General features: G+C 45.8%; 9 non-coding genes and 1 pseudogene across 9 annotated transcripts; all 10 read left to right on the top strand.

Moving 5' to 3' along the window:
* The first annotated feature begins 314 nt into the window (after positions 1-314).
* On the top strand, positions 315-503 carry LOC130351773 (U2 spliceosomal RNA). The gene has a single exon (XR_008888329.1). It is a non-coding gene; the product is annotated as a U2 spliceosomal RNA (small nuclear RNA).
* A 2,092-nt stretch (positions 504-2,595) lies between these two features.
* On the top strand, positions 2,596-2,786 carry LOC130351743 (U2 spliceosomal RNA). The gene has a single exon (XR_008888306.1). It is a non-coding gene; the product is annotated as a U2 spliceosomal RNA (small nuclear RNA).
* Positions 2,787-4,878: 2,092 nt separating this feature from the next.
* Positions 4,879-5,069, top strand: LOC130351742 (U2 spliceosomal RNA). Its single transcript, XR_008888305.1, has one exon. It is a non-coding gene; the product is annotated as a U2 spliceosomal RNA (small nuclear RNA).
* A 2,090-nt stretch (positions 5,070-7,159) lies between these two features.
* LOC130351741 (U2 spliceosomal RNA) lies at positions 7,160-7,350 on the top strand. Its single transcript, XR_008888304.1, has one exon. It is a non-coding gene; the product is annotated as a U2 spliceosomal RNA (small nuclear RNA).
* A 2,078-nt stretch (positions 7,351-9,428) lies between these two features.
* On the top strand, positions 9,429-9,619 carry LOC130351739 (U2 spliceosomal RNA). Its single transcript, XR_008888303.1, has one exon. It is a non-coding gene; the product is annotated as a U2 spliceosomal RNA (small nuclear RNA).
* Positions 9,620-11,721: 2,102 nt separating this feature from the next.
* LOC130351764 (U2 spliceosomal RNA) lies at positions 11,722-11,914 on the top strand. The gene has a single exon (XR_008888325.1). It is a non-coding gene; the product is annotated as a U2 spliceosomal RNA (small nuclear RNA).
* Positions 11,915-14,007: 2,093 nt separating this feature from the next.
* Positions 14,008-14,198, top strand: LOC130351738 (U2 spliceosomal RNA). The gene has a single exon (XR_008888302.1). It is a non-coding gene; the product is annotated as a U2 spliceosomal RNA (small nuclear RNA).
* Positions 14,199-17,831: 3,633 nt separating this feature from the next.
* On the top strand, positions 17,832-18,040 carry LOC130351775 (U2 spliceosomal RNA; annotated as a pseudogene).
* Positions 18,041-20,122: 2,082 nt separating this feature from the next.
* LOC130351737 (U2 spliceosomal RNA) lies at positions 20,123-20,313 on the top strand. The gene has a single exon (XR_008888301.1). It is a non-coding gene; the product is annotated as a U2 spliceosomal RNA (small nuclear RNA).
* A 2,083-nt stretch (positions 20,314-22,396) lies between these two features.
* Positions 22,397-22,587, top strand: LOC130351736 (U2 spliceosomal RNA). The gene has a single exon (XR_008888300.1). It is a non-coding gene; the product is annotated as a U2 spliceosomal RNA (small nuclear RNA).
* Positions 22,588-24,424: the final 1,837 nt, after the last annotated feature.

Here is a 24,424-nt window from a genome sequence, read left to right as displayed (position 1 = left end):
CTCCCTGCAAACACCCCGGGTACTCCTGCTTTGGCAGGGTACCTACCGTAATCGGCTCTGCGGGCAGATACCTTGGCCAACGCCAAGGGGGATGCCGGGAGCATTTGTGGTCCCCTAGTAGCTTCGGCGAAAAGGGACATCGAACCTGGAACCTCGCAGGTACCTTTTGGTCCGGAGGCGAAGGGTAAGGTTTGTTGGGGGGCCTCTCTCCTATCGGAGAAGGGCTTGCGATAGACCGCATCCTTTGTGCACGTTTTTTTAGTGTAACACGTTTGCACTTTTTCTTGCACTTTGGGTGAATCGAAAGCACGTTCCTCGGCTTTAGATAAAAAAAAAAAAAAAAAAAAAAATCTGTTCTTATCAGTTTAATATCTGATACGTCCCCTATCTGGGGACCATATATTAAATGGATTTTTGAGAACGGGGGCCGATTTCGAAGCTTGCTTCCGTCGCCCTATGCATTGACCCGATATGGCAGTATCTTCGGGTACAGTGCACCACCCCCTTACAGGGTTAAAAAGAAAGATTCCTACTTTCATTGCTACCTGCTTGCTGGCTAGCCAGCTAGCCAGCCCTGTGGGCCTTGCTGCTGCTGCTGCAGCCAAAAAACAAAAGGTGGTGCTGCTGCTGCTTCTGCTGCTTCTGCTTCTGCTTGTGTCTGGCCGCTGTTGGAGCGTCCAGGCACAGGACTTCTGCTGCTGCTGACTAAATGGCCTCCTTAATTGGATCATTTGAGTAGCCAGCACACCTGTGCAGGTAGGGCATGACATGATAGGCAGCTGCCTTGATAGCGGGTGGGTGCTGAATGTTCCTAATTGACAAAATAAGATTAATGCTTATGAAGAAATATAAAATCTCATCCCTTCCCCAATATCGCGCCACACCCCTACCCCTTAATTCCCTGGTTGAACTTGATGGACATATGTCTTTTTTCGACCGTACTAACTATGTAACTATGTAACATAACATGGGGGGGGTCTCCTGGCTGTTCACACAGGTGTGTCATTGCTGTACATTGACCATGCATTGCTTCTGTGGTATTGCAAAGGCAAAGACAAATGCTTCCAGCCATCCATTGCACTAATGGATTGGTCATCAGCTGGCTGTCTATGTCCCGCATCAATATAGACCAAAGTACAGAGGGTTAGGCTATGCTATTGTGCACCTACCTGATGCATCAGAAGGTGCGAGGCCCTTGCTAAATTCTGTGCACAGACTTTGAGATCTATACTTTAGACTGTATCTAAACCTGCTCCAACATGGACTGACATTCTGGCCTACTTTCAGCCGATGCGACTTGTCTGTCGCTGAACAGTCGCTTTTTATGTATTCAGCACCTATGTATAATGTTGTAAAAATGCTCTAGAAGCTAAAGTCGCAGAAATGTCACACATATTTGGCCTGCAACTTTCTGTGCGACAAATTCAGACAGGAAAAATCAGTATAAATCCTTAGAAAATTATCCCCCAGTGTCTCCATCTGCTGGCGGTATTGAATAAGCATTGCTGCACTGATGGGGTATGCATTAGACGAAAAAAAAGAAGAAAAAGAAGAATAATACGCCCAGAAAAGAGGCGAAAAGGAGAAAAACGTAAAAAAACGTGAAAAAAAAGTAAGAGGAAGAGAAGGGAAAAAAAGGTGGAAATGGGTTTAAAAGTGATTTCGGCGGAGAAATATATATATATATATATATATATATATATATATATATATATATATATACGCGCACACACACACATATATATAAACGTATTCTCCGTTGAGATATTGCAGCCGCTGCTGTGTCCAGGCCCAGGAGCCTTAGCACTGTGCTGTGATGTCACTCAATACCACTGACATCACTAGGTGTAAACAACATCTCTCCTTTGCTGTGTATGTGACTATGGAGCTGTTTGGTGATGTCGTCTATTATGGCCTTCATAGAAGCAACAGGAGATTGTTGCATCCATCTAGAACCCTCAGAACTACAGTGCTATGATGTCACTCACTTCCACAGGCCTTGCAGAGTGTAAACAACAACAACCCAGCTTTGTTGTGTATGTAACCATAGGGATTTGTGATGTCACCTAGAACCTTCACAGCAGCGACAGCTTTATGAGGAGCATCAGCACTGCTCTGCCTGAGCAGAACCATCACCGCCATAGGTTGTCAAATAACCCGGATTTAACCCACACAGGTAAGTCCAATGGGGTGCAGGCATGTCCTCTATGCTTACAGCTTCCCGTGGGTGTTGGTTTGATACCGTTTGGGGACAGCCAAGGAGGCATCTGCAGGCAACAAAGGTAGGTGTGTGCTTGTGTGTGTGTTTCCTATGCAGATCCTAAGCCCAGTGTCACATGCAAGTAGGAGGAGTAAGAAGGGTTCCTGGCAAATCCGGGTTATGGATTGCATTTAAAAAGGCCCCGTGGGAGTGCAATGGGCCCCTGTCTTGCTGCTTAGCAATAATGGTATGGGTTTAGGTTCTGCTGTGTGTACTGGTGGTTGACTGCCCCCCAGCCCAGAGTGTGCATGGAAAATTGTCTGGCAGCCTCCCTGACAGCAAGCAGTGATAGTGCCCATGAAGGGGACCTTGTTGGGCCCGCCCCTTTCACGGTTATCGCTTCTCGGCCTTTTGGCTAAGATCAAGTGTAGTATCTGTTCTTATCAGTTTAATATCTGATACGTCCCCTATCTGGGGACCATATATTAAATGGATTTTTGAGAACGGGGGCCGATTTCGAAGCTTGCTTCCGTCGCCCTATGCATTGACCCGATATGGCAGTATCTTCGGGTACAGTGCACCACCCCCTTACAGGGTTAAAAAGAAAGATTCCTACTTTCATTGCTACCTGCTTGCTGGCTAGCCAGCTAGCCAGCCCTGTGGGCCTTGCTGCTGCTGCTGCAGCCAAAAAACAAAAGGTGGTGGTGCTGCTGCTTCTGCTGCTTCTGCTTCTGCTTGTGTCTGGCCGCTGTTGGAGCGTCCAGGCACAGGACTTCTGCTGCTGCTGACTAAATGGCCTCCTTAATTGGATCATTTGAGTAGCCAGCACACCTGTGCAGGTAGGGCATGACATGATAGGCAGCTGCCTTGATAGCGGGTGGGTGCTGAATGTTCCTAATTGACAAAATAAGATTAATGCTTATGAAGAAATATAAAATCTCATCCCTTCCCCAATATCGCGCCACACCCCTACCCCTTAATTCCCTGGTTGAACTTGATGGACATATGTCTTTTTTCGACCGTACTAACTATGTAACTATGTAACATAACATGGGGGGGGTCTCCTGGCTGTTCACACAGGTGTGTCATTGCTGTACATTGACCATGCATTGCTTCTGTGGTATTGCAAAGGCAAAGACAAATGCTTCCAGCCATCCATTGCACTAATGGATTGGTCATCAGCTGGCTGTCTATGTCCCGCATCAATATAGACCAAAGTACAGAGGGTTAGGCTATGCTATTGTGCACCTACCTGATGCATCAGAAGGTGCGAGGCCCTTGCTAAATTCTGTGCACAGACTTTGAGATCTATACTTTAGACTGTATCTAAACCTGCTCCAACATGGACTGACATTCTGGCCTACTTTCAGCCGATGCGACTTGTCTGTCGCTGAACAGTCGCTTTTTATGTATTCAGCACCTATGTATAATGTTGTAAAAATGCTCTAGAAGCTAAAGTCGCAGAAATGTCACACATATTTGGCCTGCAACTTTCTGTGCGACAAATTCAGACAGGAAAAATCAGTATAAATCCTTAGAAAATTATCCCCCAGTGTCTCCATCTGCTGGCGGTATTGAATAAGCATTGCTGCACTGATGGGGTATGCATTAGACGAAAAAAAAGAAGAAAAAGAAGAATAATACGCCCAGAAAAGAGGCGAAAAGGAGAAAAACGTAAAAAAACGTGAAAAAAAAGTAAGAGGAAGAGAAGGGAAAAAAAGGTGGAAATGGGTTTAAAAGTGATTTCGGCGGAGAAATATATATATATATATATATATATATATATATATATATATATATATATACGCGCACACACACACATATATATAAACGTATTCTCCGTTGAGATATTGCAGCCGCTGCTGTGTCCAGGCCCAGGAGCCTTAGCACTGTGCTGTGATGTCACTCAATACCACTGACATCACTAGGTGTAAACAACATCTCTCCTTTGCTGTGTATGTGACTATGGAGCTGTTTGGTGATGTCGTCTATTATGGCCTTCATAGAAGCAACAGGAGATTGTTGCATCCATCTAGAACCCTCAGAACTACAGTGCTATGATGTCACTCACTTCCACAGGCCTTGCAGAGTGTAAACAACAACAACCCAGCTTTGTTGTGTATGTAACCATAGGGATTTGTGATGTCACCTAGAACCTTCACAGCAGCGACAGCTTTATGAGGAGCATCAGCACTGCTCTGCCTGAGCAGAACCATCACCGCCATAGGTTGTCAAATAACCCGGATTTAACCCACACAGGTAAGTCCAATGGGGTGCAGGCATGTCCTCTATGCTTACAGCTTCCCGTGGGTGTTGGTTTGATACCGTTTGGGGACAGCCAAGGAGGCATCTGCAGGCAACAAAGGTAGGTGTGTGCTTGTGTGTGTGTTTCCTATGCAGATCCTAAGCCCAGTGTCACATGCAAGTAGGAGGAGTAAGAAGGGTTCCTGGCAAATCCGGGTTATGGATTGCATTTAAAAAGGCCCCGTGGGAGTGCAATGGGCCCCTGTCTTGCTGCTTAGCAATAATGGTATGGGTTTAGGTTCTGCTGTGTGTACTGGTGGTTGACTGCCCCCCAGCCCAGAGTGTGCATGGAAAATTGTCTGGCAGCCTCCCTGACAGCAAGCAGTGATAGTGCCCATGAAGGGGACCTTGTTGGGCCCGCCCCTTTCACGGTTATCGCTTCTCGGCCTTTTGGCTAAGATCAAGTGTAGTATCTGTTCTTATCAGTTTAATATCTGATACGTCCCCTATCTGGGGACCATATATTAAATGGATTTTTGAGAACGGGGGCCGATTTCGAAGCTTGCTTCCGTCGCCCTATGCATTGACCCGATATGGCAGTATCTTCGGGTACAGTGCACCACCCCCTTACAGGGTTAAAAAGAAAGATTCCTACTTTCATTGCTACCTGCTTGCTGGCTAGCCAGCTAGCCAGCCCTGTGGGCCTTGCTGCTGCTGCTGCAGCCAAAAAACAAAAGGTGGTGCTGCTGCTGCTTCTGCTGCTTCTGCTTCTGCTTGTGTCTGGCCGCTGTTGGAGCGTCCAGGCACAGGACTTCTGCTGCTGCTGACTAAATGGCCTCCTTAATTGGATCATTTGAGTAGCCAGCACACCTGTGCAGGTAGGGCATGACATGATAGGCAGCTGCCTTGATAGCGGGTGGGTGCTGAATGTTCCTAATTGACAAAATAAGATTAATGCTTATGAAGAAATATAAAATCTCATCCCTTCCCCAATATCGCGCCACACCCCTACCCCTTAATTCCCTGGTTGAACTTGATGGACATATGTCTTTTTTCGACCGTACTAACTATGTAACTATGTAACATAACATGGGGGGGGGTCTCCTGGCTGTTCACACAGGTGTGTCATTGCTGTACATTGACCATGCATTGCTTCTGTGGTATTGCAAAGGCAAAGACAAATGCTTCCAGCCATCCATTGCACTAATGGATTGGTCATCAGCTGGCTGTCTATGTCCCGCATCAATATAGACCAAAGTACAGAGGGTTAGGCTATGCTATTGTGCACCTACCTGATGCATCAGAAGGTGCGAGGCCCTTGCTAAATTCTGTGCACAGACTTTGAGATCTATACTTTAGACTGTATCTAAACCTGCTCCAACATGGACTGACATTCTGGCCTACTTTCAGCCGATGCGACTTGTCTGTCGCTGAACAGTCGCTTTTTATGTATTCAGCACCTATGTATAATGTTGTAAAAATGCTCTAGAAGCTAAAGTCGCAGAAATGTCACACATATTTGGCCTGCAACTTTCTGTGCGACAAATTCAGACAGGAAAAATCAGTATAAATCCTTAGAAAATTATCCCCCAGTGTCTCCATCTGCTGGCGGTATTGAATAAGCATTGCTGCACTGATGGGGTATGCATTAGACGAAAAAAAAGAAGAAAAAGAAGAATAATACGCCCAGAAAAGAGGCGAAAAGGAGAAAAACGTAAAAAAACGTGAAAAAAAAGTAAGAGGAAGAGAAGGGAAAAAAAGGTGGAAATGGGTTTAAAAGTGATTTCGGCGGAGAAATATATATATATATATATATATATATATATATATATATATATATATACGCGCACACACACACATATATATAAACGTATTCTCCGTTGAGATATTGCAGCCGCTGCTGTGTCCAGGCCCAGGAGCCTTAGCACTGTGCTGTGATGTCACTCAATACCACTGACATCACTAGGTGTAAACAACATCTCTCCTTTGCTGTGTATGTGACTATGGAGCTGTTTGGTGATGTCGTCTATTATGGCCTTCATAGAAGCAACAGGAGATTGTTGCATCCATCTAGAACCCTCAGAACTACAGTGCTATGATGTCACTCACTTCCACAGGCCTTGCAGAGTGTAAACAACAACAACCCAGCTTTGTTGTGTATGTAACCATAGGGATTTGTGATGTCACCTAGAACCTTCACAGCAGCGACAGCTTTATGAGGAGCATCAGCACTGCTCTGCCTGAGCAGAACCATCACCGCCATAGGTTGTCAAATAACCCGGATTTAACCCACACAGGTAAGTCCAATGGGGTGCAGGCATGTCCTCTATGCTTACAGCTTCCCGTGGGTGTTGGTTTGATACCGTTGGGGACAGCCAAGGAGGCATCTGCAGGCAACAAAGGTAGGTGTGTGCTTGTGTGTGTGTTTCCTATGCAGATCCTAAGCCCAGTGTCACATGCAAGTAGGAGGAGTAAGAAGGGTTCCTGGCAAATCCGGGTTATGGATTGCATTTAAAAAGGCCCCGTGGGAGTGCAATGGGCCCCTGTCTTGCTGCTTAGCAATAATGGTATGGGTTTAGGTTCTGCTGTGTGTACTGGTGGTTGACTGCCCCCCAGCCCAGAGTGTGCATGGAAAATTGTCTGGCAGCCTCCCTGACAGCAAGCAGTGATAGTGCCCATGAAGGGGACCTTGTTGGGCCCGCCCCTTTCACGGTTATCGCTTCTCGGCCTTTTGGCTAAGATCAAGTGTAGTATCTGTTCTTATCAGTTTAATATCTGATACGTCCCCTATCTGGGGACCATATATTAAATGGATTTTTGAGAACGGGGGCCGATTTCGAAGCTTGCTTCCGTCGCCCTATGCATTGACCCGATATGGCAGTATCTTCGGGTACAGTGCACCACCCCCTTACAGGGTTAAAAAGAAAGATTCCTACTTTCATTGCTACCTGCTTGCTGGCTAGCCAGCTAGCCAGCCCTGTGGGCCTTGCTGCTGCTGCTGCAGCCAAAAAACAAAAGGTGGTGCTGCTGCTGCTTCTGCTGCTTCTGCTTCTGCTTGTGTCTGGCCGCTGTTGGAGCGTCCAGGCACAGGACTTCTGCTGCTGCTGACTAAATGGCCTCCTTAATTGGATCATTTGAGTAGCCAGCACACCTGTGCAGGTAGGGCATGACATGATAGGCAGCTGCCTTGATAGCGGGTGGGTGCTGAATGTTCCTAATTGACAAAATAAGATTAATGCTTATGAAGAAATATAAAATCTCATCCCTTCCCAATATCGCGCCACACCCCTACCCCTTAATTCCCTGGTTGAACTTGATGGACATATGTCTTTTTTCGACCGTACTAACTATGTAACTATGTAACATAACATGGGGGGGTCTCCTGGCTGTTCACACAGGTTGTGTCATTGCTGTACATTGACCATGCATTGCTTCTGTGGTATTGCAAAGGCAAAGACAAATGCTTCCAGCCATCCATTGCACTAATGGATTGGTCATCAGCTGGCTGTCTATGTCCCGCATCAATATAGACCAAAGTACAGAGGGTTAGGCTATGCTATTGTGCACCTACCTGATGCATCAGAAGGTGCGAGGCCCTTGCTAAATTCTGTGCACAGACTTTGAGATCTATACTTTAGACTGTATCTAAACCTGCTCCAACATGGACTGACATTCTGGCCTACTTTCAGCCGATGCGACTTGTCTGTCGCTGAACAGTCGCTTTTTATGTATTCAGCACCTATGTATAATGTTGTAAAAATGCTCTAGAAGCTAAAGTCGCAGAAATGTCACACATATTTGGCCTGCAACTTTCTGTGCGACAAAATTCAGACAGGAAAAATCAGTATAAATCCTTAGAAAATTATCCCCAGTGTCTCCATCTGCTGGCGGTATTGAATAAGCATTGCTGCACTGATGGGGTATGCATTAGACGAAAAAAAAGAAGAAAAAGAAGAATAATACGCCCAGAAAAGAGGCGAAAAGGAGAAAAACGTAAAAAAACGTGAAAAAAAGTAAGAGGAAGAGAAGGGAAAAAAAGGTGGAAATGGGTTTAAAAGTGATTTCGGCGGAGAAATATATATATATATATATATATATATATATATATATATACGCGCACACACACACATATAGATAAACGTATTCTCCGTTGAGATATTGCAGCCGCTGCTGTGTCCAGGCCCAGGAGCCTTAGCACTGTGCTGTGATGTCACTCAATACCACTGACATCACTAGGTGTAACAACATCTCTCCTTTGCTGTGTATGTGACTATGGAGCTGTTTGGTGATGTCGTCTATTATGGCCTTCATAGAAGCAACAGGAGATTGTTGCATCCATCTAGAACCCTCAGAACTACAGTGCTATGATGTCACTCACTTCCACAGGCCTTGCAGAGTGTAAACAACAACAACCCAGCTTTGTTGTGTATGTAACCATAGGGATTTGTGATGTCACCTAGAACCTTCACAGCAGCGACAGCTTTATGAGGAGCATCAGCACTGCTCTGCCTAAGCAGAACCATCACCGCCATAGGTTGTCAAATAACCCGGATTTAACCCACACAGGTAAGTCCAATGGGGTGCAGGCATGTCCTCTATGCTTACAGCTTCCCGTGGGTGTTGGTTGATACCGTTTGGGGACAGCCAAGGAGGCATCTGCAGGCAACAAAGGTAGGTGTGTGCTTGTGTGTGTGTTTCCTATGCAGATCCTAAGCCCAGTGTCACATGCAAGTAGGAGGAGTAAGAAGGGTTCCTGGCAAATCCGGGTTATGGATTGCATTTAAAAAGGCCCCGTGGGAGTGCAATGGGCCCCTGTCTTGCTGCTTAGCAATAATGGTATGGGTTTAGGTTCTGCTGTGTGTACTGGTGGTTGACTGCCCCCCAGCCCAGAGTGTGCATGGAAAATTGTCTGGCAGCCTCCCTGACAGCAAGCAGTGATAGTGCCCATGAAGGGGACCTTGTTGGGCCCGCCCCTTTCACGGTTATCGCTTCTCGGCCTTTTGGCTAAGATCAAGTGTAGTATCTGTTCTTATCAGTTTAATATCTGATACGTCCCCTATCTGGGGACCATATATTAAATGGATTTTTGAGAACGGGGGCCGATTTCGAAGCTTGCTTCCGTCGCCCTATGCATTGACCCGATATGGCAGTATCTTCGGGTACAGTGCACCACCCCCTTACAGGGTTAAAAAGAAAGATTCCTACTTTCATTGCTACCTGCTTGCTGGCTAGCCAGCTAGCCAGCCCTGTGGGCCTTGCTGCTGCTGCTGCAGCCAAAAAACAAAAGGTGGTGCTGCTGCTGCTTCTGCTGCTTCTGCTTCTGCTTGTGTCTGGCCGCTGTTGGAGCGTCCAGGCACAGGACTTCTGCTGCTGCTGACTAAATGGCCTCCTTAATTGGATCATTTGAGTAGCCAGCACACCTGTGCAGGTAGGGCATGACATGATAGGCAGCTGCCTTGATAGCGGGTGGGTGCTGAATGTTCCTAATTGACAAAATAAGATTAATGCTTATGAAGAAATATAAAATCTCATCCCTTCCCCAATATCGCGCCACACCCCTACCCCTTAATTCCCTGGTTGAACTTGATGGACATATGTCTTTTTTCGACCGTACTAACTATGTAACTATGTAACATAACATGGGGGGGGTCTCCTGGCTGTTCACACAGGTGTGTCATTGCTGTACATTGACCATGCATTGCTTCTGTGGTATTGCAAAGGCAAAGACAAATGCTTCCAGCCATCCATTGCACTAATGGATTGGTCATCAGCTGGCTGTCTATGTCCCGCATCAATATAGACCAAAGTACAGAGGGTTAGGCTATGCTATTGTGCACCTACCTGATGCATCAGAAGGTGCGAGGCCCCTTGCTAAATTCTGTGCACAGACTTTGAGATCTATACTTTAGACTGTATCTAAACCTGCTCCAACATGGACTGACATTCTGGCCTACTTTCAGCCGATGCGACTTGTCTGTCGCTGAACAGTCGCTTTTTATGTATTCAGCACCTATGTATAATGTTGTAAAAATGCTCTAGAAGCTAAAGTCGCAGAAATGTCACACATATTTGGCCTGCAACTTTCTGTGCGACAAATTCAGACAGGAAAAATCAGTATAAATCCTTAGAAAATTATCCCCCAGTGTCTCCATCTGCTGGCGGTATTGAATAAGCATTGCTGCACTGATGGGGTATGCATTAGACGAAAAAAAAGAAGAAAAAGAAGAATAATACGCCCAGAAAAGAGGCGAAAAGGAGAAAAACGTAAAAAAACGTGAAAAAAAAGTAAGAGGAAGAGAAGGGAAAAAAAGGTGGAAATGGGTTTAAAAGTGATTTCGGCGGAGAAATATATATATATATATAATATATATATATATATATATATATATATATATATATATATATGCGCACACACACACATAGATATAAACGTATTCTCCGTTGAGATATTGCAGCCGCTGCTGTGTCCAGGCCCAGGAGCCTTAGCACTGTGCTGTGATGTCACTCAATACCACTGACATCACTAGGTGTAAACAACATCTCTCCTTTGCTGTGTATGTGACTATGGAGCTGTTTGGTGATGTCGTCTATTACGGCCTTCATAGAAGCAACAGGAGATTGTTGCATCCATCTTGAACCCTCAGAACTACAGTGCTATGATGTCACTCACTTCCACAGGCCTTGCAGAGTGTACACAACAACAACCCAGCTTTGTTGTGTATGTAACCAAAGGGATTTGTGATGTCACCTAGAACCTTCACAGCAGCGACAGCTTTATGAGGAGCATCAGCACTGCTCTGCCTGAGCAGAACCATCACCGCCATAGGTTGTCAAATAACCCGGATTTAACCCACACAGGTAAGTCCAATGGGGTGCAGGCATGTCCTCTATGCTTACAGCTTCCCGTGGGTGTTGGTTTGATACCGTTTGGGGACAGCCAAGGAGGCATCTGCAGGCAACAAAGGTAGGTGTGTGCTTGTGTGTGTGTTTCCTATGCAGATCCTAAGCCCAGTGTCACATGCAAGTAGGAGGAGTAAGAAGGGTTCCTGGCAAATCCGGGTTATGGATTGCATTTAAAAAGGCCCCGTGGGAGTGCAATGGGCCCCTGTCTTGCTGCTTAGCAATAATGGTATGGGTTTAGGTTCTGCTGTGTGTACTGGTGGTTGACTGCCCCCCAGCCCAGAGTGTGCATGGAAAATTGTCTGGCAGCCTCCCTGACAGCAAGCAGTGATAGTGCCCATGAAGGGGACCTTGTTGGGCCCGCCCCTTTCACGGTTATCGCTTCTCGGCCTTTTGGCTAAGATCAAGTGTAGTATCTGTTCTTATCAGTTTAATATCTGATACGTCCCCTATCTGGGGACCATATATTAAATGGATTTTTTTGAGAACGGGGGCCGATTTCGAAGCTTGCTTCCGTCGCCCTATGCATTGACCCGATATGGCAGTATCTTCGGGTACAGTGCACCACCCCCTTACAGGGTTAAAAAGAAAGATTCCTACTTTCATTGCTACCTGCTTGCTGGCTAGCCAGCTAGCCAGCCCTGTGGGCCTTGCTGCTGCTGCAGCCAAAAAACAAAAGGTGGTGCTGCTGCTGCTTCTGCTGCTTCTGCTTCTGCTTGTGTCTGGCCCCTGTTGGAGCGTCCAGGCACAGGACTTCTGCTGCTGCTGACTAAATGGCCTCCTTAATTGGATCATTTGAGTAGCCAGCACACCTGTGCAGGTAGGGCATGACATGATAGGCAGCTGCCTTGATAGCGGGTGGGTGCTGAATGTTCCTAATTGACAAAATAAGATTAATGCTTATGAAGAAATATAAAATCTCATCCCTTCCCCAATATCGCGCCACACCCCTACCCCTTAATTCCCTGGTTGAACGTGATGGACATATGTCTTTTTTCGACCGTACTAACTATGTAACTATGTAACATAACATGGGGGGGGGGGGGTCTCCTGGCTGTTCACACAGGTGTGTCATTGCTGTACATTGACCATGCATTGCTTCTGTGGTATTGCAAAGGCAAAGACAAATGCTTCCAGCCATCCATTGCACTAATGGATTGGTCATCAGCTGGCTGTCTATGTCCCGCATCAATATAGACCAAAGTACAGAGGGTTAGGCTATGCTATTGTGCACCTACCTGATGCATCAGAAGGTGCGAGGCCCTTGCTAAATTCTGTGCACAGACTTTGAGATCTATGCTTTAGACTGTATCTAAACCTGCTCCAACATGGACTGACATTCTGGCCTACTTTCAGCCGATGCGACTTGTCTGTCGCTGAACAGTCGCTTTTTATGTATTCAGCACCTATGTATAATGTTGTAAAAATGCTCTAGAAGCTAAAGTCGCAGAAATGTCACACATATTTGGCCTGCAACTTTCTGTGCGACAAATTCAGACAGGAAAAATCAGTATAAATCCTTAGAAAATTATCCCCCAGTGTCTCCATCTGCTGGCGGTATTGAATAAGCATTGCTGCACTGATGGGGTATGCATTAGACGAAAAAAAAGAAGAAAAAGAAGAATAATACGCCCAGAAAAGAGGCGAAAAGGAGAAAAACGTAAAAAAACGTGAAAAAAAAGTAAGAGGAAGAGAAGGGAAAAAAAGGTGGAAATGGGTTTAAAAGTGATTTCGGCGGAGAATATATATATATATATATATATATATATATATATATATATATATATATATGCGCACACACACACATAGATATAAACGTATTCTCCGTTGAGATATTGCAGCCGCTGCTGTGTCCAGGCCCAGGAGCCTTAGCACTGTGCTGTGATGTCACTCAATACCACTGACATCACTAGGTGTAAACAACATCTCTCCTTTGCTGTGTATGTGACTATGGAGCTGTTTGGTGATGTCGTCTATTACGGCCTTCATAGAAGCAACAGGAGATTGTTGCATCCATCTTGAACCCTCAGAACTACAGTGCTATGATGTCACTCACTTCCACAGGCCTTGCAGAGTGTAAACAACAACAACCCAGCTTTGTTGTGTATGTAACCAAAGGGATTTGTGATGTCACCTAGAACCTTCACAGCAGCGACAGCTTTATGAGGAGCATCAGCACTGCTCTGCCTGAGCAGAACCATCACCGCCATAGGTTGTCAAATAACCCGGATTTAACCCACACAGGTAAGTCCAATGGGGTGCAGGCATGTCCTCTATGCTTACAGCTTCCCGTGGGTGTTGGTTTGATACCGTTTGGGGACAGCCAAGGAGGCATCTGCAGGCAACAAAGGTAGGTGTGTGCTTGTGTGTGTGTTTCCTATGCAGATCCTAAGCCCAGTGTCACATGCAAGTAGGAGGAGTAAGAAGGGTTCCTGGCAAATCCGGGTTATGGATTGCATTTAAAAAGGCCCCGTGGGAGTGCAATGGGCCCCTGTCTTGCTGCTTAGCAATAATGGTATGGGTTTAGGTTCTGCTGTGTGTACTGGTGGTTGACTGCCCCCCAGCCCAGAGTGTGCATGGAAAATTGTCTGGCAGCCTCCCTGACAGCAAGCAGTGATAGTGCCCATGAAGGGGACCTTGTTGGGCCCGCCCCTTTCACGGTTATCGCTTCTCGGCCTTTTGGCTAAGATCAAGTGTAGTATCTGTTCTTATCAGTTTAATATCTGATACGTCCCCTATCTGGGGACCATATATTAAATGGATTTTTGAGAACGGGGGCCGATTTCGAAGCTTGCTTCCGTCGCCCTATGCATTGACCCGATATGGCAGTATCTTCGGGTACAGTGCACCACCCCCTTACAGGGTTAAAAAGAAAGATTCCTACTTTCATTGCTACCTGCTTGCTGGCTAGCCAGCTAGCCAGCCCTGTGGGCCTTGCTGCTGCTGCAGCCAAAAAACAAAAGGTGGTGCTGCTGCTGCTTCTGCTGCTTCTGCTTCTGCTTGTGTCTGGCCCCTGTTGGAGCGTCCAGGCACAGGACTTCTGCTGCTGCTGACTAAATGGCCTCCTTAATTGGATCATTTGAGTAGCCAGCACACCTGTGCAGGTAGGGCATGACATGATAGGCAGCTGCCTTGATAGCGGGTGGGTGCTGAATGTTCCTAATTGACAAAATAAGATTAATGCTTATGAAGAAATATAAAATCTCATCCCTTCCCCAATATCGCGCCACACCCCTACCCCTTAATTCCCTGGTTGAACGTGATGGACATATGTCTTTTTTCGACCGTACTAACTATGTAACTATGTAACATAACATGGGGGGGGGGGTCTCCTGGCTGTTCACACAGGTGTGTCATTGCTGTACATTGACCATGCATTGCTTCTGTGGTATTGCAAAGGCAAAGACAAATGCTTCCAGCCATCCATTGCACTAATGGATTGGTCATCAGCTGGCTGTCTATGTCCCGCATCAATATAGACCAAAGTACAGAGGGTTAGGCTATGCTATTGTGCACCTACCTGATGCATCAGAAGGTGCGAGGCCCTTGCTAAATTCTGTGCACAGACTTTGAGATCTATGCTTTAGACTGTATCTAAACCTGCTCCAACATGGACTGACATTCTGGCCTACTTTCAGCCGATGCGACTTGTCTGTCGCTGAACAGTCGCTTTTTATGTATTCAGCACCTATGTATAATGTTGTAAAAATGCTCTAGAAGCTAAAGTCGCAGAAATGTCACACATATTTGGCCTGCAACTTTCTGTGCGACAAATTCAGACAGGAAAAATCAGTATAAATCCTTAGAAAATTATCCCCCAGTGTCTCCATCTGCTGGCGGTATTGAATAAGCATTGCTGCACTGATGGGGTATGCATTAGACGAAAAAAAAGAAGAAAAAGAAGAATAATACGCCCAGAAAAGAGGCGAAAAGGAGAAAAACGTAAAAAAACGTGAAAAAAAAGTAAGAGGAAGAGAAGGGAAAAAAAGGTGGAAATGGGTTTAAAAGTGATTTCGGCGGAGAAATATATATATATATATATATATATATATATATATATATATATATATATGCGCACACACACACATAGATATAAACGTATTCTCCGTTGAGATATTGCAGCCGCTGCTGTGTCCAGGCCCAGGAGCCTTAGCACTGTGCTGTGATGTCACTCAATACCACTGACATCACTAGGTGTAAACAACATCTCTCCTTTGCTGTGTATGTGACTATGGAGCTGTTTGGTGATGTCGTCTATTACGGCCTTCATAGAAGCAACAGGAGATTGTTGCATCCATCTTGAACCCTCAGAACTACAGTGCTATGATGTCACTCACTTCCACAGGCCTTGCAGAGTGTAAACAACAACAACCCAGCTTTGTTGTGTATGTAACCAAAGGGATTTGTGATGTCACCTAGAACCTTCACAGCAGCGACAGCTTTATGAGGAGCATCAGCACTGCTCTGCCTGAGCAGAACCATCACCGCCATAGGTTGTCAAATAACCCGGATTTAACCCACACAGGTAAGTCCAATGGGGTGCAGGCATGTCCTCTATGCTTACAGCTTCCCGTGGGTGTTGGTTTGATACCGTTTGGGGACAGCCAAGGAGGCATCTGCAGGCAACAAAGGTAGGTGTGTGCTTGTGTGTGTGTTTCCTATGCAGATCCTAAGCCCAGTGTCACATGCAAGTAGGAGGAGTAAGAAGGGTTCCTGGCAAATCCGGGTTATGGATTGCATTTAAAAAGGCCCCGTGGGAGTGCAATGGGCCCCTGTCTTGCTGCTTAGCAATAATGGTATGGGTTTAGGTTCTGCTGTGTGTACTGGTGGTTGACTGCCCCCCAGCCCAGAGTGTGCATGGAAAATTGTCTGGCAGCCTCCCTGACAGCAAGCAGTGATAGTGCCCATGAAGGGGACCTTGTTGGGCCCGCCCCTTTCACGGTTATCGCTTCTCGGCCTTTTGGCTAAGATCAAGTGTAGTTCTGCTCACTTGGTCTGGCCAGAGGGTGTCTGGGGTACCCGGCTCCTTTGCCTGGGGGGATCGTCCTTCTTAACGGAGGGACTTCACCCCCCTGCTGCTATCAGGGAGCCGGCTTAGTCCCCAGACAACGGGAGGCGATCCCCACCTACCTACTTCGGTGGGGGAGGTGTCTGGACATCATGGACATGGAGGAAGATTGCGGTTTTTCTTCGGAAGGCGTGCCGCCTTTTGCGAGACTTCGGAATGGAGTTCGTATTTCCCTGCTCGATGTCCGGAAGAAGGAAAGAGGCCTTGTCTTTGTCGTGGAAGAAGTGCTGTTTAAGTTGCTGGAAGTCAAGAGGGAGCAAATCCTATCCATGCTTGAGTTTCCCAGAAGTGGATACTACGACGTGGTGCTGGCTTCTGAAGAGGACTATGAGTCATTTTGGAACATATTGCAGCAAAAGAAGGTATGTCCGGTTTTGGAAGGGGTGGAGATAGTTCCACATTTCCCACGTAGAGAACGATTGGTGACTATAAGGATGTATAGCCCATATACTTCGGAGGAGGATATCGTTACCTTTTTGTCTCGATTCTGTGACAGTGTTCTGCCTAAAGGCAAGGTATTTAATCAATATGGACTATGGACCACCAAGTGGAGGTTCCATGTGAAATTTAAAATGGCAGATGGCAAGTTAGTGATCCCCCCAGGACGGTTTAAAATTGGTTCTGTGAACGGGGATCTGTATTTTTCTGGCATGCAAGATTTTTGCCGCAAATGTAAACAGTACGGTCACAGAAAGGAGGATTGCACGTTTTTGTGGTGTTTCAAGTGTCAAGAGGAGGGTCACGACGTGGAAAATTGTCAAAAGAAAAGGAAATGCCATCTGTGTGGTGAGGAGGGCCATCTGCTTGGCTCGTGTCCTAAGAAAAAGTCTGAGAAAAATTCAGAGAAAAAGGAAGCTGTAAAAAGAAGCAGAGAGGAACCAGCTGAAGTGAAAGAACCAGAAGTGGAGCAGGTTCCAACTAGAAGACCTACAGAGCAGAAGAAGAAGAGAGAGGAGGAAGTGTATGTGCCAGTGCAGTATTTTGGTGTGCTTGGTGGTTTGTTGGAAAATTTGTCGGAAGCAGAAAGAAAAACGTTTGACAAAGATATGATGGATCTAAAGATAGGCTTGAAGAACCGGGAGGAAGAAGCTCGGGATAAAGTCTATTTTTCTTTCAAGGCAGACATGAACCGTTTTGTTGAAACGTATAAAATTCCAGGCTGGTTAGCGTCTCAAGTTAAGAAAGATATAGCAAATGGCAATATCAGTCGAGGACTGATAGACTTTCTAATGGTGTTTGCATGGAGGAAGGGGATGACCTTCTAATTTGGTTTTGCTTAATTAGAAAGTAATGTTTGGTTTTGCTATTTTATGTTGTTTCTTATTTTGTTTTTAAATGTTCTATTTTGTTTCATTAGTGTTTAAGAAAAGAAATAAAAACATGTTACCTGATGATGAACACAAAATTGAGTTCCAAATAAGATCTTGGAACTCTGAGTGAGTTCTGAGGGCTAATAAAAAAAAAAAAAAAAAAAATCTGTTCTTATCAGTTTAATATCTGATACGTCCCCTATCTGGGGACCATATATTAAATGGATTTTTGAGAACGGGGGCCGATTTCGAAGCTTGCTTCCGTCGCCCTATGCATTGACCCGATATGGCAGTATCTTCGGGTACAGTGCACCACCCCCTTACAGGGTTAAAAAGAAAGATTCCTACTTTCATTGCTACCTGCTTGCTGGCTAGCCAGCTAGCCAGCCCTGTGGGCCTTGCTGCTGCTGCAGCCAAAAAACAAAAGGTGGTGCTGCTGCTGCTTCTGCTGCTTCTGCTTCTGCTTGTGTCTGGCCCCTGTTGGAGCGTCCAGGCACAGGACTTCTGCTGCTGCTGACTAAATGGCCTCCTTAATTGGATCATTTGAGTAGCCAGCACACCTGTGCAGGTAGGGCATGACATGATAGGCAGCTGCCTTGATAGCGGGTGGGTGCTGAATGTTCCTAATTGACAAAATAAGATTAATGCTTATGAAGAAATATAAAATCTCATCCCTTCCCCAATATCGCGCCACACCCCTACCCCTTAATTCCCTGGTTGAACGTGATGGACATATGTCTTTTTTCGACCGTACTAACTATGTAACTATGTAACATAACACGGGGGGGGGTCTCCTGGCTGTTCACACAGGTGTGTCATTGCTGTACATTGACCATGCATTGCTTCTGTGGTATTGCAAAGGCAAAGACAAATGCTTCCAGCCATCCATTGCACTAATGGATTGGTCATCAGCTGGCTGTCTATGTCCCGCATCAATATAGACCAAAGTACAGAGGGTTAGGCTATGCTATTGTGCACCTACCTGATGCATCAGAAGGTGCGAGGCCCTTGCTAAATTCTGTGCACAGACTTTGAGATCTATGCTTTAGACTGTATCTAAACCTGCTCCAACATGGACTGACATTCTGGCCTACTTTCAGCCGATGCGACTTGTCTGTCGCTGAACAGTCGCTTTTTATGTATTCAGCACCTATGTATAATGTTGTAAAAATGCTCTAGAAGCTAAAGTCGCAGAAATGTCACACATATTTGGCCTGCAACTTTCTGTGCGACAAATTCAGACAGGAAAAATCAGTATAAATCCTTAGAAAATTATCCCCCAGTGTCTCCATCTGCTGGCGGTATTGAATAAGCATTGCTGCACTGATGGGGTATGCATTAGACGAAAAAAAAGAAGAAAAAGAAGAATAATACGCCCAGAAAAGAGGCGAAAAGGAGAAAAACGTAAAAAAACGTGAAAAAAAAGTAAGAGGAAGAGAAGGGAAAAAAAGGTGGAAATGGGTTTAAAAGTGATTTCGGCGGAGAAATATATATATATATATATATATATATATATATATATATATATGCGCACACACACACATAGATATAAACGTATTCTCCGTTGAGATATTGCAGCCGCTGCTGTGTCCAGGCCCAGGAGCCTTAGCACTGTGCTGTGATGTCACTCAATACCACTGACATCACTAGGTGTAAACAACATCTCTCCTTTGCTGTGTATGTGACTATGGAGCTGTTTGGTGATGTCGTCTATTACGGCCTTCATAGAAGCAACAGGAGATTGTTGCATCCATCTTGAACCCTCAGAACTACAGTGCTATGATGTCACTCACTTCCACAGGCCTTGCAGAGTGTAAACAACAACAACCCAGCTTTGTTGTGTATGTAACCAAAGGGATTTGTGATGTCACCTAGAACCTTCACAGCAGCGACAGCTTTATGAGGAGCATCAGCACTGCTCTGCCTGAGCAGAACCATCACCGCCATAGGTTGTCAAATAACCCGGATTTAACCCACACAGGTAAGTCCAATGGGGTGCAGGCATGTCCTCTATGCTTACAGCTTCCCGTGGGTGTTGGTTTGATACCGTTTGGGGACAGCCAAGGAGGCATCTGCAGGCAACAAAGGTAGGTGTGTGCTTGTGTGTGTGTTTCCTATGCAGATCCTAAGCCCAGTGTCACATGCAAGTAGGAGGAGTAAGAAGGGTTCCTGGCAAATCCGGGTTATGGATTGCATTTAAAAAGGCCCCGTGGGAGTGCAATGGGCCCCTGTCTTGCTGCTTAGCAATAATGGTATGGGTTTAGGTTCTGCTGTGTGTACTGGTGGTTGACTGCCCCCCAGCCCAGAGTGTGCATGGAAAATTGTCTGGCAGCCTCCCTGACAGCAAGCAGTGATAGTGCCCATGAAGGGGACCTTGTTGGGCCCGCCCCTTTCACGGTTATCGCTTCTCGGCCTTTTGGCTAAGATCAAGTGTAGTATCTGTTCTTATCAGTTTAATATCTGATACGTCCCCTATCTGGGGACCATATATTAAATGGATTTTTGAGAACGGGGGCCGATTTCGAAGCTTGCTTCCGTCGCCCTATGCATTGACCCGATATGGCAGTATCTTCGGGTACAGTGCACCACCCCCTTACAGGGTTAAAAAGAAAGATTCCTACTTTCATTGCTACCTGCTTGCTGGCTAGCCAGCTAGCCAGCCCTGTGGGCCTTGCTGCTGCTGCAGCCAAAAAACAAAAGGTGGTGCTGCTGCTGCTTCTGCTGCTTCTGCTTCTGCTTGTGTCTGGCCCCTGTTGGAGCGTCCAGGCACAGGACTTCTGCTGCTGCTGACTAAATGGCCTCCTTAATTGGATCATTTGAGTAGCCAGCACACCTGTGCAGGTAGGGCATGACATGATAGGCAGCTGCCTTGATAGCGGGTGGGTGCTGAATGTTCCTAATTGACAAAATAAGATTAATGCTTATGAAGAAATATAAAATCTCATCCCTTCCCCAATATCGCGCCACACCCCTACCCCTTAATTCCCTGGTTGAACGTGATGGACATATGTCTTTTTTCGACCGTACTAACTATGTAACTATGTAACATAACATGGGGGGGGGGGGGGTCTCCTGGCTGTTCACACAGGTGTGTCATTGCTGTACATTGACCATGCATTGCTTCTGTGGTATTGCAAAGGCAAAGACAAATGCTTCCAGCCATCCATTGCACTAATGGATTGGTCATCAGCTGGCTGTCTATGTCCCGCATCAATATAGACCAAAGTACAGAGGGTTAGGCTATGCTATTGTGCACCTACCTGATGCATCAGAAGGTGCGAGGCCCTTGCTAAATTCTGTGCACAGACTTTGAGATCTATGCTTTAGACTGTATCTAAACCTGCTCCAACATGGACTGACATTCTGGCCTACTTTCAGCCGATGCGACTTGTCTGTCGCTGAACAGTCGCTTTTTATGTATTCAGCACCTATGTATAATGTTGTAAAAATGCTCTAGAAGCTAAAGTCGCAGAAATGTCACACATATTTGGCCTGCAACTTTCTGTGCGACAAATTCAGACAGGAAAAATCAGTATAAATCCTTAGAAAATTATCCCCCAGTGTCTCCATCTGCTGGCGGTATTGAATAAGCATTGCTGCACTGATGGGGTATGCATTAGACGAAAAAAAAGAAGAAAAAGAAGAATAATACGCCCAGAAAAGAGGCGAAAAGGAGAAAAACGTAAAAAAACGTGAAAAAAAAGTAAGAGGAAGAGAAGGGAAAAAAAGGTGGAAATGGGTTTAAAAGTGATTTCGGCGGAGATATATATATATATATATATATATATATATATATATATATGCGCACACACACACATAGATATAAACGTATTCTCCGTTGAGATATTGCAGCCGCTGCTGTGTCCAGGCCCAGGAGCCTTAGCACTGTGCTGTGATGTCACTCAATACCACTGACATCACTAGGTGTAAACAACATCTCTCCTTTGCTGTGTATGTGACTATGGAGCTGTTTGGTGATGTCGTCTATTACGGCCTTCATAGAAGCAACAGGAGATTGTTGCATCCATCTTGAACCCTCAGAACTACAGTGCTATGATGTCACTCACTTCCACAGGCCTTGCAGAGTGTAAACAACAACAACCCAGCTTTGTTGTGTATGTAACCAAAGGGATTTGTGATGTCACCTAGAACCTTCACAGCAGCGACAGCTTTATGAGGAGCATCAGCACTGCTCTGCCTGAGCAGAACCATCACCGCCATAGGTTGTCAAATAACCCGGATTTAACCCACACAGGTAAGTCCAATGGGGTGCAGGCATGTCCTCTATGCTTACAGCTTCCCGTGGGTGTTGGTTTGATACCGTTTGGGGACAGCCAAGGAGGCATCTGCAGGCAACAAAGGTAGGTGTGTGCTTGTGTGTGTGTTTCCTATGCAGATCCTAAGCCCAGTGTCACATGCAAGTAGGAGGAGTAAGAAGGGTTCCTGGCAAATCCGGGTTATGGATTGCATTTAAAAAGGCCCCGTGGGAGTGCAATGGGCCCCTGTCTTGCTGCTTAGCAATAATGGTATGGGTTTAGGTTCTGCTGTGTGTACTGGTGGTTGACTGCCCCCCAGCCCAGAGTGTGCATGGAAAATTGTCTGGCAGCCTCCCTGACAGCAAGCAGTGATAGTGCCCATGAAGGGGACCTTGTTGGGCCCGCCCCTTTCACGGTTATCGCTTCTCGGCCTTTTGGCTAAGATCAAGTGTAGTATCTGTTCTTATCAGTTTAATATCTGATACGTCCCCTATCTGGGGACCATATATTAAATGGATTTTTGAGAACGGGGGCCGATTTCGAAGCTTGCTTCCGTCGCCCTATGCATTGACCCGATATGGCAGTATCTTCGGGTACAGTGCACCACCCCCTTACAGGGTTAAAAAGAAAGATTCCTACTTTCATTGCTACCTGCTTGCTGGCTAGCCAGCTAGCCAGCCCTGTGGGCCTTGCTGCTGCTGCAGCCAAAAAACAAAAGGTGGTGCTGCTGCTGCTTCTGCTGCTTCTGCTTCTGCTTGTGTCTGGCCCCTGTTGGAGCGTCCAGGCACAGGACTTCTGCTGCTGCTGACTAAATGGCCTCCTTAATTGGATCATTTGAGTAGCCAGCACACCTGTGCAGGTAGGGCATGACATGATAGGCAGCTGCCTTGATAGCGGGTGGGTGCTGAATGTTCCTAATTGACAAAATAAGATTAATGCTTATGAAGAAATATAAAATCTCATCCCTTCCCCAATATCGCGCCACACCCCTACCCCTTAATTCCCTGGTTGAACGTGATGGACATATGTCTTTTTTCGACCGAACTAACTATGTAACTATGTAACATAACATGGGGGGGGGGGTCTCCTGGCTGTTCACACAGGTGTGTCATTGCTGTACATTGACCATGCATTGCTTCTGTGGTATTGCAAAGGCAAAGACAAATGCTTCCAGCCATCCATTGCACTAATGGATTGGTCATCAGCTGGCTGTCTATGTCCCGCATCAATATAGACCAAAGTACAGAGGGTTAGGCTATGCTATTGTGCACCTACCTGATGCATCAGAAGGTGCGAGGCCCTTGCTAAATTCTGTGCACAGACTTTGAGATCTATGCTTTAGACTGTATCTAAACCTGCTCCAACATGGACTGACATTCTGGCCTACTTTCAGCCGATGCGACTTGTCTGTCGCTGAACAGTCGCTTTTTATGTATTCAGCACCTATGTATAATGTTGTAAAAATGCTCTAGAAGCTAAAGTCGCAGAAATGTCACACATATTTGGCCTGCAACTTTCTGTGCGACAAATTCAGACAGGAAAAATCAGTATAAATCCTTAGAAAATTATCCCCCAGTGTCTCCATCTGCTGGCGGTATTGAATAAGCATTGCTGCACTGATGGGGTATGCATTAGACGAAAAAAAAGAAGAAAAAGAAGAATAATACGCCCAGAAAAGAGGCGAAAAGGAGAAAAACGTAAAAAAACGTGAAAAAAAAGTAAGAGGAAGAGAAGGGAAAAAAAGGTGGAAATGGGTTTAAAAGTGATTTCGGCGGAGATATATATATATATATATATATATATATATATATATATATATATATATATATGCGCACACACACACATAGATATAAACGTATTCTCCGTTGAGATATTGCAGCCGCTGCTGTGTCCAGGCCCAGGAGCCTTAGCACTGTGCTGTGATGTCACTCAATACCACTGACATCACTAGGTGTAAACAACATCTCTCCTTTGCTGTGTATGTGACTATGGAGCTGTTTGGTGATGTCGTCTATTACGGCCTTCATAGAAGCAACAGGAGATTGTTGCATCCATCTTGAACCCTCAGAACTACAGTGCTATGATGTCACTCACTTCCACAGGCCTTGCAGAGTGTAAACAACAACAACCCAGCTTTGTTGTGTATGTAACCAAAGGGATTTGTGATGTCACCTAGAACCTTCACAGCAGCGACAGCTTTATGAGGAGCATCAGCACTGCTCTGCCTGAGCAGAACCATCACCGCCATAGGTTGTCAAATAACCCGGATTTAACCCACACAGGTAAGTCCAATGGGGTGCAGGCATGTCCTCTATGCTTACAGCTTCCCGTGGGTGTTGGTTTGATACCGTTTGGGGACAGCCAAGGAGGCATCTGCAGGCAACAAAGGTAGGTGTGTGCTTGTGTGTGTGTTTCCTATGCAGATCCTAAGCCCAGTGTCACATGC

Source organism: Hyla sarda, unplaced genomic scaffold, assembly GCF_029499605.1.
Source record: "Hyla sarda isolate aHylSar1 unplaced genomic scaffold, aHylSar1.hap1 scaffold_994, whole genome shotgun sequence".
Taxonomy (NCBI): Eukaryota; Metazoa; Chordata; class Amphibia; order Anura; family Hylidae; genus Hyla; species Hyla sarda.
This window is presented reverse-complemented; position numbering and strand designations above follow the sequence as displayed.